The sequence below is a fragment of the Oryx dammah genome, unplaced genomic scaffold (genome assembly GCF_014754425.2).
Source record: "Oryx dammah isolate SB20612 unplaced genomic scaffold, SCBI_Odam_1.1 HiC_scaffold_10, whole genome shotgun sequence".
NCBI lineage: Eukaryota > Metazoa > Chordata > Mammalia > Artiodactyla > Bovidae > Oryx > Oryx dammah.
This window is the reverse complement of record NW_024070194.1, coordinates 41,499,820-41,513,886: the sequence shown is the minus strand read 5'-3', so window position 1 is coordinate 41,513,886 and position 14,067 is coordinate 41,499,820. Positions and strand designations below refer to the sequence as shown.

The window sequence follows — 14,067 nt, the reverse complement described above, 5'->3', positions numbered from 1 at the left end:
ACCACCCCGCCAGCTACATCTCTCTGGGTTTGAAATCAGCTGTTGTAATTCTCTGCCAGGCAGGGAAGCAATTCTGGAAGAGTTACTTGGCACCAGTGCCTACATTTGTGGACGGTACACAGCAGTGGTGTCCAAAAATCGAGGACAAGAACTGCACGAGCGCCCAAAGTTTGCCTTTGGCACTATGTATGTTTTAAAGAAGAAATGGAATCTGAAATAAATGAAAATGATGTTTCATTTATTATTTTTTTGCAGTTTCATTTTAATATCTGAGGCTGGAAGCTATTAAGCTGTCGCCACATGAAAAGTGATTAAAGCTTGTGTTTGGGGTGACCCCGGACTTTGCCCCAGGGACAGGGTGTGTGGGGGAACATGGGGGCACCCCCACGCCGGGGCATCTGGACTTTCCCTGGACAAGCTCTGGGATGAGTGGTGGGTTCAGCGCATCTCCTTGTTGAGACACCTAAAGTAGTTATTTTCCTTGTGATTGTGAGTTAGCGGGTGAAGACAAAGAAAAAGCTTCGTGTACCGTTTCTCTTCCTCGGCTGGAATCCTTCATGACCAGGAAAACAGGAAAGTGGTAAGGCCTGGCTGGAGAAAGGAAATGCAGAGGAAGTGGGGGCCAGCACAAGCAGGAGAGCCAAGGAGGGAGCACTGAGGGGCCGGCCCCAGTGGGCCCAGGAAAGGGGTGGGGTCCTAGCCTGGGGACAAAGGGGGAGCCACTCCCTGGGTTGTTTTCCAAGGACGATTTACAGTCTCCATTGTTGGCCTTTCCTCTTGTTAATTAGGCACGAAACAGCAGCCAGGATGCCCATCCATCTTGTCACTGGGCTTCACTTTCCCTGGCACGTCAGCTCTCAGCTGCCCAGCAGCTGCCCTGTCTGCTAATTCCAGGGCGTTGGACCATGTTGGTCTATATTCGTCTCACCCAGAGCTCAGCTCAGATCTCATGGGGCTGGAGTGTTTGGGAGCTGTCTGCAGCAGATGAGGGAAGGGCATCTTTTTTTTATGATTTATTTCTGAAGCAGGCTGCACTGGGAAATTTAAACCAGAGACGAGACTTCCTTCCTTGGCTGGGGTATCCTGCCTTCTGAACGCAGCTGCAGCACACACACCTTTGCCTGGGAAAGAAGGATAGATGAGTCAGTAAAGGGAATAAACAAGGACCTTCTTCCATCTGTGAGACAGAGATGGGAGCTTAATAGACAAGTGTGCTGTCAATGAATGTGTTTGTGTCATGATGAATGATCCCAGCTTCTTTCTTAAAAGTGAATTTCTGAGATGTGCTTCTAGATTGTGTGTGAGTGTGTGTGCGCGTGCCTGCATGTGCCTGCATGCTAAATCCCTTCAGTTGTCTCTGAGTCTTTGCAACCCCAGGGACTGTAACCCACCAGGCTCCTCTGTCCATGGGAGTCTCCAGGCGGGAATACTGGAGTGGGTTGCCAAGCCCTTCTGCAAGGGATCTTCCCAACAACGCAGGGATTGAACTTGTGTCTCCTGTGGTTCCTGCACTGCAGGTGGGTTCTTTCCCACTGAGCCACCAGTGAAGCCCGTGTGTACGTGTGAGTGTGTGTGTGACCCAGATATAAACTGGAGCTCCCTGTGGCCCAGTCCATACATGGAGTCATGTCTACAGAAGCACTGCACTAAAACCCAAAGTATGAAAAGTCAGTTGCAGTTTTTGTTTGAGGGTCTGGAGAAATGCCAACGGAGATCCAACATATGGGCCCAAGCAACACTTGTTAAAATCCTCCCTGTTGGATTCTCTGATTTCTCCAGAATTCTGTAGCCTCTCTTTTAATGGCAAAAGCTCTCTTTGCTTCCAGCCTCTCCTGTTTCAATCCCATGGGTGCTTTTGGCCAGCATTTCACACTGAAAAGCTGTGCCTCCTCTTTGTCCACGACCTGAATTCTTCAGGGCTTCCCAGGTATCTCTAGTGGTAAAGAACTCGCCTGCCAGTGCAGGAGATGTAAGAGACACGGGTTTGATCTCTGGGTTGGTTGCCTGGAGGAGGGCACGGCAACCCACTCCAGTATTCTTGCCTGGAGAATCCCACAGACAGGAGCCTGGCAGGCTACAGTCCATGGGATCACAAACAGTGAGACACGACTGAGAGACTTAGTGCATGAATTCTTCAAAACAAAGGGAGTCTTGGAGGCTGACTCTCCTCCCTCCCTGTCCCCCCACCTCAGGCCTATCTTCCTCTCTCTCTCACCAGTTTCTGTCCCCCGAACCTGACTGGCCAGCACCTAGCCCTCCTCCAGAACAAGAGCTGAAGCTGAGCTGAAACACCCAGGAGTCTCTTTCTTAAGCCTGTGGGGCAGCCAGGAGAGCAGGGACATATAGTTTGGAACCTCATTCCTCATGGGAATTAATCTTGTGGCCATCACACTTTCCTGGCCCAGCTCTCCTCACTCCTGGAAAGAAAAGTGCTGACCAGGGGCCTCCTCCACTCACAGTCAAGCCCTTCATGCCCAGGAACCCTTTCCCTAGGAACGGGGTCCCCTCTGGGGCCCCTCTGAGACCCTCTGGAACCCCACCTTCCCAGGGCTTCCTGCACTTTGTCATAGGCCTCAGGGCTGTGCAGGGAGACTCTCCAGGGTCTCTGCCTGTGAAAACTCACAGAAGAGGCTGTGCCATCGAGGAAGCCCTGGCCGTTTTGTGTCACCCTGGCCGTTTTGTGTCACCCTGGCCGTTTTGTGTCACCCCTGCCTTCCTCCTCCTCCGGTGGCTGGTGAGGGGGCGGGAGGAGAGGAAGCGGAGCCAGTGATGCAGACACGCGAACAAGGCTCCGCAAACACCCTGGGCTGAGGCCAGGGTGCCTGCCCCCTCCGCCCGTCAGCCAGCTTTCACAATCAAGGTCTCACGTTCTCTTTAGAAAACGGGGATTCCGACAGAGGGTGAATTCTCTGTGACTGCGTGTTTGGAGGCTCTTGAGCAACCCTAGGGCACAGGAAGTGTCTCTGCACACAGGAGCAAACCCTGGGCCTGGAGGTTGGGCTGCCCCCACCCAGGCTGGGAGGACGGTGCCCAGGTGCCCCAGCTCTCTCCATGCTAGCTCCCACACAGACGTTTCCCCTAATGAAGTCAGGGCACCTTGAATTCCCTGTGGCATCTGTTCGGCTCACCGAGGACCCCCTGGGGATCCCCACTGTGCTGGTTGGAACAGGAGCCTGATAAATGGATCCCAAGAAACACTTACAGCACGGCTCATAGTCAATGCAGAGAAAGCAGAGACACATAGGAGACTTAATGATAAGAACAGGGATGGAGGCTTCTGGGACCAGCATGGCTGTGGGGATAGGGTGGGGACAAGGGTGGGGGTGGGCACCCTCGGGGCAGCTTCACCGCAGAAAGGACCTCACTCAGGCAGTGAGGGGCAGGACAGGTGAGGCCAGGCCATCCTTGCCGAGGGGACCGTGGCACCAAGGTGTTACCCCAGGTGGAGTGGGGTCAGGCCCCAGCATGGAGCCTTTGGTGGGGAGGAGGGTCTTGTTGAGCAGGCCCCCAGCCCCCGGAGTTGGGAGGACCCCGCCTCTCCTCCCTCTAGTGCCCCTTCTCGTTTTCCCTGTGCGCATGCTTGTCATTTGGCGTAGCTGATGCAGCTGTGCGCTGAGTGTCTGCCTTCCCCCATCAGACAGCACAGCACACGGATCGGTGCGGCCAGTGTCCGGCCCTGGGGCTGGCAGCCACGTCGGAAAGCTCAGCATCTATCAACACAGACATGAAATACCTAGGCTGCCGCCTTTCTGCCCGCCAGGCCCCTGCAGACTCAGAGCAGGTCAGATCTCTCCCTGAACTGTCCCAGCCGCCGTCCCCAGACAGACAGAATTTCAGCTGGGTCCTGGATTGTTTCAGGGACGGAGGGGCCTGGGCCAGGACCAACAGCGGCGGCAACAGCACGAGGGTATCTGCGCCCCTACTGCCTTGGGAAGTTCTGCTTTTGGGACTCACACACCCCGCCCCCACCACGAGGAGTGAATTCCCTCAGGGACCCCTGCACCCCTAGCCAGCTGCCACCAGCCAAACCTTCTCTGCAGCTCCCAACGGCCCAAAAGGGTTAACCTGGAGCAGCAAGGGCCTGGGAGGCTGCTCTGGGCCTGACCCCCAGATGGAGGGAACTGTGCCCTCTGCTGGCCAGACCTCGCAGAGTCTGGGAAACCAGCAGCCAGAATCTGGAGCCTTCTGTAGGAGCGTCTGTAAAGGGGAGGAGGAGGCAGCCCGGCTGCCCAACTGGCTTAAACTGATGGGCTTGGAATCCTCACCTTCAGGGCAGGTATTCCCCTGTGGGGGGCCAGGGAGGTGTAGCAGGACGGCCAGCCACTTATGGACTCACAGCACCCGCCCTTCCTCAGGTTGAGGCTGGATTCGCCTCAATCACAAGCCTCAAAGAAGACGGGACATCGATCCTTTATGACCAAAGTGCCCGTCTTTCCCAAAACAGCATTACCCAGCCAGCCTGACACTCCATTCTATATGGTGGTTTCCAATGATATAACCAGCCTTCGAGGATAAAGGCTGAGACCACTGGGGTGAGCATTCAAAAGAAGCTACAAGTCTGCCAGCCAAAGCCAAGGGGCTCCGCAGGCACAGTGACTGCTCCTGGCTGCCCCTTTAACCCCCAACCCACATGGACGGCGATGCAGGGAAAGCAGTGATGCTACCCACGGACCAGAGCCCCCAGCTGGGTGGCAGCTGGAAGCCACCTCTGGCAGATGGAGCCCCTCGGTGGAGGAGGGATTCGCCCCAGGATGACTGGGGGTGGGAGAGACAGACCCCTAGGGATGGTTCAGGCTGAGGAGACCCATTAGAAAGCCTCTTCTCTCTGGATTGGGTATAAGAGTCCATTCTTCAGTCCACAAGGATGTATTGAACATCTCATGTGAACAGATGCCCTGCGATGTCAGGGGACCAGCAGCAGACAGGGTGTCAGCTCTCACCCAGAGGAGGGGCTGCTGCACTGAGATGGAACCAGGGACAGCAGGGGGTGGGTGGAATGCTGGAAAGGAAGAGCCACACCCTCAAACCCCTGAGCAGTGCAGCTGAAGAGTGGAGAGGAAGGCACCATGGCTGCAGGAGGGAGAGCAGGCAGGGATCAGGGTGCGGCTGCAAGCGACCAGAGCCCCGAAGGCTGTCTCAGCACTGGGGCTTTGTCCTGAAAGCCAGGAGGGGTGGGGACATACGTTAAGATAGGGGGTGCACAGAGCGGGGATGGATGTCCACTGTGGTGACGTCACCAGACGCTGAGGGCAGCAGGGCAGACTAGAGGGTCCACGGACAGCTGGTGACCTGGAAACTGAGCCCCAGAGGCAGGCTCAGTTCTTCTTTCCTCGTAGACTTAGTCCCAGCAGGTCTGCTTGTCAGGATCACCCGGCAAGCTGTGCCGAATGCTAATGCCCAGGCCCCGCCCCCAGAGACTCCAGTTTCTTGGCACTGGGGAGCAGCCTGGGCTTCTGCATTTAACCCAGATGATCCCTGTGAGGGCTCTGCCCAGAGTCCTGTTTCCTCTCCCCTCCAGTTCAGTTCGGTTCAGTCTCTCAGTCATGTCCGACTCTTTGTGACCCCATAGACTGCAGCACACCAGGCCTCCCTGTCCATCACCCACTCATGGAGCTTACTCAAACTCATGTCCATCAAGTAGGTGATGCCATCCAACCATCTCATCCTCTGTTGTCTCCTTCTCCTCCTGCCTTCATTCTTTCCCAGCATCAGAGCCTTTTCTAATGACAGTTCTTCATATCAAGTGGTCAAAGTATTGGAGCTTCGATATCAGTCCTTCGAATGAATATGCAGGACTGATTTCCTTTAGGATGGACTGGTTGGATCTCCTTACTTGGACTCTCAAGAGTCTTCTCCAATACCACAGTTCAAAAGCATCAATTCTTTGGCATTCAGCTTTCTTTATAGCCAACTGTCAAATCCATACATGACTACTGGGGCAACTGAGCAGTGCAGCTGGGGGTGGGGGGCAGGCAGGCTGCCCCTGGTGGCCCCCAGGGCCACGGGGACTGTGGACCCTACTGTTGACTATGCACTCGACAGGACTTAGCATCCCCTCGCCATTCCCTCCCTCCCGCTCCCTGGAGCCTGTCTAGGGGCAGAACAGCAACAAGAGGCAGGAAACGAAGTTCAAACCAATCAGTTCCCAAGTCATCCTGGGAGGTGGTCTGGCTGATGAGTGGGGCTCACATGCGGCCCCCACATCCTCACAGTGAGGGGCTGGCTTCAAGCTTGTGCTGCTATCCAGGATGCCTGGCCTTCCAGAAATGCCTCCTTCTCACCTGTTGTCTTCAGGAGGGTGAGGGGAAGGGGCGGGAGAGGGCTCCTTCCCTCCCAGGAGGCAGCAGGTCTGCCCTTGGGCCATGCCCCAGGGTCAGACAGTGGCAACCCTGAGCGTTTTCTTCCCAGTTCTGTTCATTCAAGACCTAGTCCAGAGAAAGGCCATCAGCTCTGAGAAAAAGGGCACATGCAGGAAAAATCAATAAATGAGTTTATTCCTTTAACACTGGACCAAAATGCACAGGAGCTATAGTTGGTCATTTCTCCCTGGCCTGTCCTACTTCCGGCCTCTTCCTCTGTCCCCCACAACGTATGTATCCCCTAGCCCACTCCTAGCCCCACCCCAGGCCTTCCCTCTCTCCCCTCACTGAGCTCAGCCTGACAGAGGGCTTCTTAAACTTATGTCTCAGCAGGACTTCCCAGGGGGCCTAGTGGCTAAGATTTGTACTCCTAAAGTAGAGGGCCCAGGTTTGATCCCTGGTCAGAGAAATAGATTCCATAGGCTGCAACTCAGAGTTCACATGCCACAGGGAAGATGGGAGCTCCTATGTGTTATAACCACCCAGCAGAGCCAAATAAAGTATTGTTTTTTAAATCCTTTAAAAAAAATTGCCTTAGCTCCTTTGGACTCAGGGGCTTTGAGACCTGAGTAGCCCAAAACTTCTCATCAGAACCAGCTTGCCTGGCCCTCCCTGTGGGAGGCCAGGGACTGGGTCACCTGGCACTCAGCACCCCAGGCTGCCAGCGCTGAGGCCCCTGAGGGCAGGCTGCCGCCAGCCTTTCTGGCTACAGGCAGGAGAGCAGCCTCAAGGGCAGGTGAGCTGTGTGCTTGAACCCGACAGCTCAGGAAGAGGCCTACGTCGGTGCCGCCTGCTTGTTTCCTGAAGACCCGCAAGTCTGTGTTTAATATACTTTAGAACAATGTCTGGAAACTGCGCTTTGCTTTTTCAAGTGTCTTGACTTCAATCATGTGGACGATTTTACTCATGACCTAAGAATGCCAGGCAGGGCACCTTACGTGCCATGGACATGCCACCGTGGCTGCTTCATCTCTGGGCGCACAGAGAGCTTTGAGAAGCCGGGGGTGGGTTCGTGCAGGCACTCGTGACTGGCACTGTGCTGGGTGCCAGCGTGGAGACACAGAAACAGATCAAGTCTCTGTGCTCCAGGGGCCTGTGCACTGGATGGCATGGCGGGGGAGGGAGACAGACCTCAAATCAACAACTAAACAGGAAGAATTCCAGCTCCACGGCTGCTGGGTGGATGCCTCTGTGACAGGACGGCCAGAAACAGAATGAGCCGGCCTCTGACTTGGCCTTCGGGTGGAGCTGGCTGCAAGGACCGTGGGCAGGGCTTTGCATGGGGGCAGGGAGGCCAATGTTCCTGGAGCCCGATGAGGCCAAATGTGTGAAGAAGAGAAAGACGTCAGTGTGGCTGAGGGGAGCAGGGCCAGGGGGCAGTGGGAGGGCCTGGGGACGATGGGCATAGCTTCCGTGGCAGGTGCTGGGGACGTGTCCGTGGGCTGACAAGCCACATCGGAGCAGGCGTAGCAGGACTGAAGTTGTAAAATGTTTGCTCTGGGAACTCTGTGGAAAATAGGACACTTGTGCATCCTTTTGCTCTTTCTTCCTCTAGGTGGTAGAAGTCGGGGTGGGGGGTACCTGCGGGGTGGGGGGCAGGGCGTCACCAGACAAGCCACCACGACCAAGCCAGCACAGGGGATGAGAGCCCATGTTCGAGGTCATGTGGACAGGAAAGGATGTTGAGGGCTGCCACTCAGGACTTCTGCCTCCCTATCCGGCCCCTTCATCTGTATCTCTCTAGGCCTGGACCACACGCAGCGTGCGGAGGCTTCATTGCTGCCTTGGGGATTTGAGGATGGTCTTGCCAATAGCCGCCCTGAAGGCCAGCCACCCAGGAGACCCAGACGAAGCCCTGCCTGGGACCCAGAGAGCTCTGGGGAGCCCATCAGAGAGCCCCCCGCCACCTGGGGTCTGGGGCAGCCCCTTCCCCTTTCCTGGATGAGAGAGGCTGTTGTTGGCAGAGCCCATCCTGAGGGTGACCAAGGACAAGCCCTCGCTCCCAGAGGAGGACCACGCAGCAGCTGCAAACAGCTGATGGGATGGAGAGCTTTCCCAGGCCAAGCAGGCCTGGTAAGCTGTCCCCCACGTGCGTGTCAAAGGAAAAAGGAAAGAGAAAGAAAATGGAATTCCACTTGCGGTTGGTCACCAGGGCCCAGCTCTGGAGGGGGCGTTCAACCCCCTAGTGTCTCAGAGGCCAGGTTTGCAGGACCACTCCCCTCCCTTCCTGCTTGAAATGACCCTCAAGCTGTGTACTTTCAGTCATGCCCGAGTCTGGGGTTGCTCGTGGTGACTGTGTGTGGCCCCCTCTGTACCCTGGAATGTTTAATGAACTCACCTGCTGTGCTTGGTAGCAAGATTTGCTTCATGACTAAATTGCCGTTGTTGGAAGTAGTGTCATCACACGTGGGATTAGCATTCTTCACAGCAGTCCCTACTCACTACGCTGAGCTCACATCCCAAGCCTACACGATACGGCCCTTGTCAGTCAAGCTCCGTCACTGTCCTGAAGCTGGGAGGGCGTCTTACAAGGGCTCTGTGTCTCTGACAGAGAGGCCCATATGCTTGCTGCTTGTTGAAATCTGCCTTTCTGTGTCACCAGGAGAAGGGACACTACACCTGGGTGGGTTTCCTTGTTACTGGATTCCTGAAAAGGGCCCAGACCGGCCAAAGGAGGACATGAGCGAGGGCACTCAATGGGCCTCCACCAGCCCTCATGTGCCCACCTGGCCCCACGACCCCTCTGCAGACCCTTCCTCTTCCTCAAAGCATCCCAGACCAGAAACACAATCTGTCATGTGGCTCAACATTGTGTGTGTTGCACGCTCAGTCACTTCAGTCGTGTCCACCTCTTTGTGACCCCATGGACTGTAGCCCACCAGGCTCCTCTGTCCATGGGATTCTCCAGGTAAGAATCCTGGAGTGGGTTGCCATGCCCTCCTCCAGGGGATCTTCTCAACCCAGGAGTCTCTGCCATCTCCTGCAGTGCAGGTGGATTCTTTATCACTGAACCACCAGGGAAGCCCATGGTTCAACAGTAGTTGTGAAATTATATCACTCAGAGCAGTTTAATGGACAGAGATTCTGAACGAGGGCACAGCATGAAGAGGGTTGTGTTAGCCACTCAGACAGGGTCAGAAAGGTCATTCATGGCAGGCTTTGAACAGGAGTTCAGGCAAAGCAGGCAAGGAGGAAAAGGTGATGGCAGCAGAGAAGCAGATGGGAAGGTCCAGGGGATAGAAACAGTGTGGAGCTGGGGTACTCTTGCTGCCCAAGGAGAAGGTGAGGGAGGAGACAGGGGAGGAGGTGGTGGGGAGGTGGGGGAGAGGTGAGGAACTCCCAACCTCCATCCACGCCAGGGAGAGCCACACCAGGGGTACTGGCTCCAGAAGACCCAGCAGCATCTTGAGATTATAAATCATGATTTTTGCTTTTTAACAAAAATGGCTTTGATGCATAGACATGATCAGCTCCAGCCCCAAGTCCCACAAGCTCCCCAGGATTTCTATCCATCCCCCAAATCTAGAAATATGATTTTAAAACTCAACATTCAATTACTAAAATCATGGCATCCAGTCCAATTACTCCATGGTAAATAGACAGAGAAACTATGGAAATAGTGACAGACTTTATTTTCTTGGGCTCCAAAATCACTGCAGATGGTGATTGCAGCCATGAAATTAAAAGATGCTTGCTCCTTGGAAGAAAAGCTATGACAAACCTAGACAGCATATTAAAAAGCAGAGACATTACTTTGCCAACAAAGGTCTGTTTAGTCAAAGCTATGGTTTTTCCCATAGTTGTGTATGGATGTGAGAGTTGGACTATAAAGAAAGCTGAGCACTGAAGAATTGATACTTTTGAACCATGGTGCTGGAGAAGACTCTTGAGAGTCCCTTGGACTGCAAGGAGATCCAACCAGTCAATCCTAAAGGAAATCAGTCCTGAATATTCATTGAAAAAACTGATGTTGAAGCTGAGACTCCAATACTTTGGCCACCTGATGCAAAGAAGTGACTCATTTGAAAAGACCCTGATGCTGGGAAAAATTGAAGGCAGGAGGAGAAGGGGACAACAGAGGATGAGATGGTTGGATGGCATCACTGAATTGATGAACATGAGTCTAAGCAGTCTCTGGGAGTTGATGATGGACAGGGAAGCTTGGCATGCTGCAGTCCATGGGGTCGCAGAGTTGGACACAACTGAGCAACTGAACTGAACTGAACTGAGCTGGCTCTGAGATCCTGCTCTGGAAACCCAGGCTTCTTTCATCCTTTCTCTTTATGTGGCAAATGGATGGAGTGTCTGCTGCATATTGGGTGCAGGGCGTGGTTCACATAACAACAATGAAGGAATAAAGAAGGCCGCTCTCATGGGACTTCCATTCCACTTGAGGCAGAGGAGGTAAGGAGAGACAGATGACAAGCAAAGCACAATTATTGAATATCGCATGAAGATAATTGCCAGGAAGAAAAGCCAGTATGAGGGTGAGGATGAGTAAGAGTTGAAACTCAAAGACATCTATCATCCCCTGCCCTCCCCCTCCTTCCTCTCTGTTGATTTTGATGCAAAGCTCAGTTTCCTCTGCTGACAGTGAGCCTACAAATACATCTCTCCATGCCTGCTAAAGTGTTGAGCTCAGCTTCTCTGGGGACTACTGTTGTCTCTCATTAATTTTCCCAAAGCTGCCTTCTCTATAAATAACTCAGGCAATTAAATTGTTTAGAAAAACCTTAAGAATTTGCCGAGAACGAACATCATATTGTTTGCATGTTAACTGGAAAGATTACCAAGTGATTCCTGTTTTCCCATCTGATTGTTAAATCCTGATAAGTCAGCTTATTTTTGTTAACAAAATCACTGGATTCCTCCTGCTACGTGGTGTTCAAGTGAATTAACAGAGATTGGAGGCAAAAATTGGATAGGAGGAGTAGCTGTGCTTACAATGATTTTCTATTCACAGTCTCATTAAAGCCAGCCGTGATGGTTTTAGGAAACGTGGGCTCATCTAGGTGTGCAAACAAGGCCCTCTGGCTCATGGAACAACTAAGAATAGCTGCGCTTGGCCGCCCTTCTCATCACATTGTTCAGCTTCAGGAAAATATTTTTGTTTTGAAGATTTCTAATCTGCTTTTGCTCTGGGCAGGGGTGAAGTTATAGAAATAGGCTCTTTTCCCCCTTAACACTTCAAAGCTTCCCCAAATGGTCCTTGTGGAAAATATAGGGGCACCAAAAAAGAAAATAACGTGACCATCTCCCTGCCATCCGTGGATTTAAAGAGATGAGTCCCCAAAACTCTGTTCTCTGGGTTGGAAAGCTTACCTGGAATAAGGTCACAGTTTGGATATGCTTTGGATGGGTTAGCTCCTGAGCAGGTTTCTATAAATCCTTGGAGACGTTAAGACAAGTATTTATAATGTGCAAAAAGGGCCGAAAAGTGGGTGGCAGGAACTTTCATTACCACACTGGGTAATGTTTAACAAGGCCACCCAAGGATTCTTCAACTATCTGGGGAGGGGAAAGGGCTGTGTTTGACTTGCCGTGTCCTTTGATTTGAAGTTAGACACTGTGAAATTATATGGTTCATTAGAGACCAAATCTAGGACAGATACATGTGATTTCTGTTCTGGAGGAACGTAATCCCAAATATTATAGTTTTTATTGCCCCCAAAGGCATTAACCAGCCAGGGTTGACCCTGAGGCAGTAAACTTATCTCAGGATGATGTTTGGGGCCAAGGGGATGGAACCCTGATCCCCTACTCCTTTCTGAATGAACTTCCCCACCTGATTGACTCCCTCAGCGGTGAGCTAAGTGTGGTACTCGGCTTATGTTCCTTCTGCATCTGTGTGAGTCTCATTATTTTAACTCTCAGAAGATTGGACCTTGATGGGAAGGACAATTACCAAGGTGATGCCGTGCTGACTATGCTGAGCCGCCCTGAGCCTGCTGCTTCTTTTAAGAACTCCCTCTCTCTGTTCCTGGTAGGGGCCCGCTGCAAAGACTCACCCCCACAGGGATTAGACGAGATGCCCAGATATCCTCCCTGCTCACCTGGGATAGGGCCACACACCAATCCAATGCCCAGTCGTGTCCTCATTAATAGTTAGTTGAGTTGCTAGTTGCTGCTGGACCAATCTAGACAAACACCTGCTTACCTGAATTTCCAAACTTTAATGAAGCTTCTCCTCCTTCCCTGCCAGGCCCCTGGACTTTGGACCAACTCAGCCTGAGCCCGTCGGAACGTGGACAGCCCTCGCCAGCACCCCCTTTCAAGGCCCCCGGCCAAGAACTGGGCTGTCAGGATACCTCCCTGTCTTGCCACCAGCTTACCTCCTGCCCCTCCCCACACACAGGTCCTTGCTGGCCTTGCTGACCCTCCCTTTCGAAGAAGATGGCCCCCCACCTGCCCCCGGCGTCCCTTGCAGATCTCACGGTCGGACCGTCTCCCTGTTGTACCAGCCCCTCCCTCTACTGAGCAGAAGGCCCTCTTGGCCCACATCCAGATCTGCTTTGATTGGGCCCCAATCTGATCCCATGAGGAGGAGGGGCTCAGCCTGAGGCTCCCTCACAATCTATTTGTCCTGCCCTACCTGCCTCTCCTGCCCCACCATGAACAAGCTGGGAGACCGTCTCCGGGGCCAAGAGGCGGAGGGTGGGGGACAGTGGGGCAGAGACTGGGTTTGCAGCATGGACAGTCCTTGAATGCCAGCCCCAGAAATTGTATTATTAACCAATTAACCACTGGAAAAAATATATGCAATTTTTCCAGATCTTCTTCCTCTCAGCAGAAATCTGGGATGTGTTATTTTTCTAGGTCCCTTTCCATTGAAACGTGTGTGTTTTGAAGGAAACATAGCCCATATGTTGCTTATTCATGTTTCATGCAAACTGCTCTTGGGGAATATTTACCCAAGGTCCAAAACAACTTCCATTTGTTTGTGTTTTTAAAGAAATTTCCTGAACTTAAAAGCAGGAAGTCCTTGCTGGCCAAGTATATGAATGTAAGCTCTACAGGTTTGGTGGGCTTGGGATCAGGTGTCCATATGGGTCAGGAGGTCTCCCAAGCCAGAGGATTAGCATCAGCCTCCCGGGACCTGATGGACAAGCCCAGAGCTGGTGAGCAGAGACCAACTCCACCATGAGCATGGCGGCCGAGCTTGCGGATGGCAGTTCCCAGGGGAGGACAGGGAAGGACCAGGCCTTGTGAAAATCAGCTCTGACTCACGGCCCCAGAAGGTTTGACCCTGAATGCCTGTCATTTTCTGCTCAACCCCCCGCCCCCTCGCCCCGCCTGGAGAGGGAAGGGACAGGGCATCTTGGAACTCATTCTGGCTATCAGGGCAATGTTTTGTTGCAGAAAGAGGAAGAACACCCTGCCTCGGTGGGGGTGTCCCTCCCACTGCCAAAGAGAGGAGGAGAGGGCAGCCAGTGGGAGGAGGCGAGATGGGGGCCAGGGATTAGTGGACAGGCTGTGGGGGCAGGGCCGCCCTGCCGTTCTCCACCCTGCAGTCTCAGGCCCACCATCTGTGAGATGAGAACAAATGCACTCGCCTCAGCAACACACACACACCAGAAATACACATCTACGACTCCCAGCACACTCCTGGTGACCCATCAGCAGACCACATGGCAGAGTCTGAGGGGACCTGCCCTGTCGGTATAACAGTGCTGGCCACACCTGCCCTGACCAGTGTGCCCAGGAGGTT

The 14,067-nt window shown here is 53.4% G+C and overlaps 1 long non-coding RNA gene across 1 annotated transcript; it reads right to left on the bottom strand.

The window, feature by feature from the left end:
• Nucleotides 1-217: 217 nt before the first annotated feature.
• On the bottom strand, nt 218-2,675 carry LOC120869504. Its single transcript, XR_005722548.1, has 2 exons — nt 2,624-2,675; nt 218-1,121 (listed from the first exon to the last, which is right to left on the bottom strand). It is a non-coding gene; the product is annotated as an uncharacterized LOC120869504 (long non-coding RNA).
• Nucleotides 2,676-14,067: the final 11,392 nt, after the last annotated feature.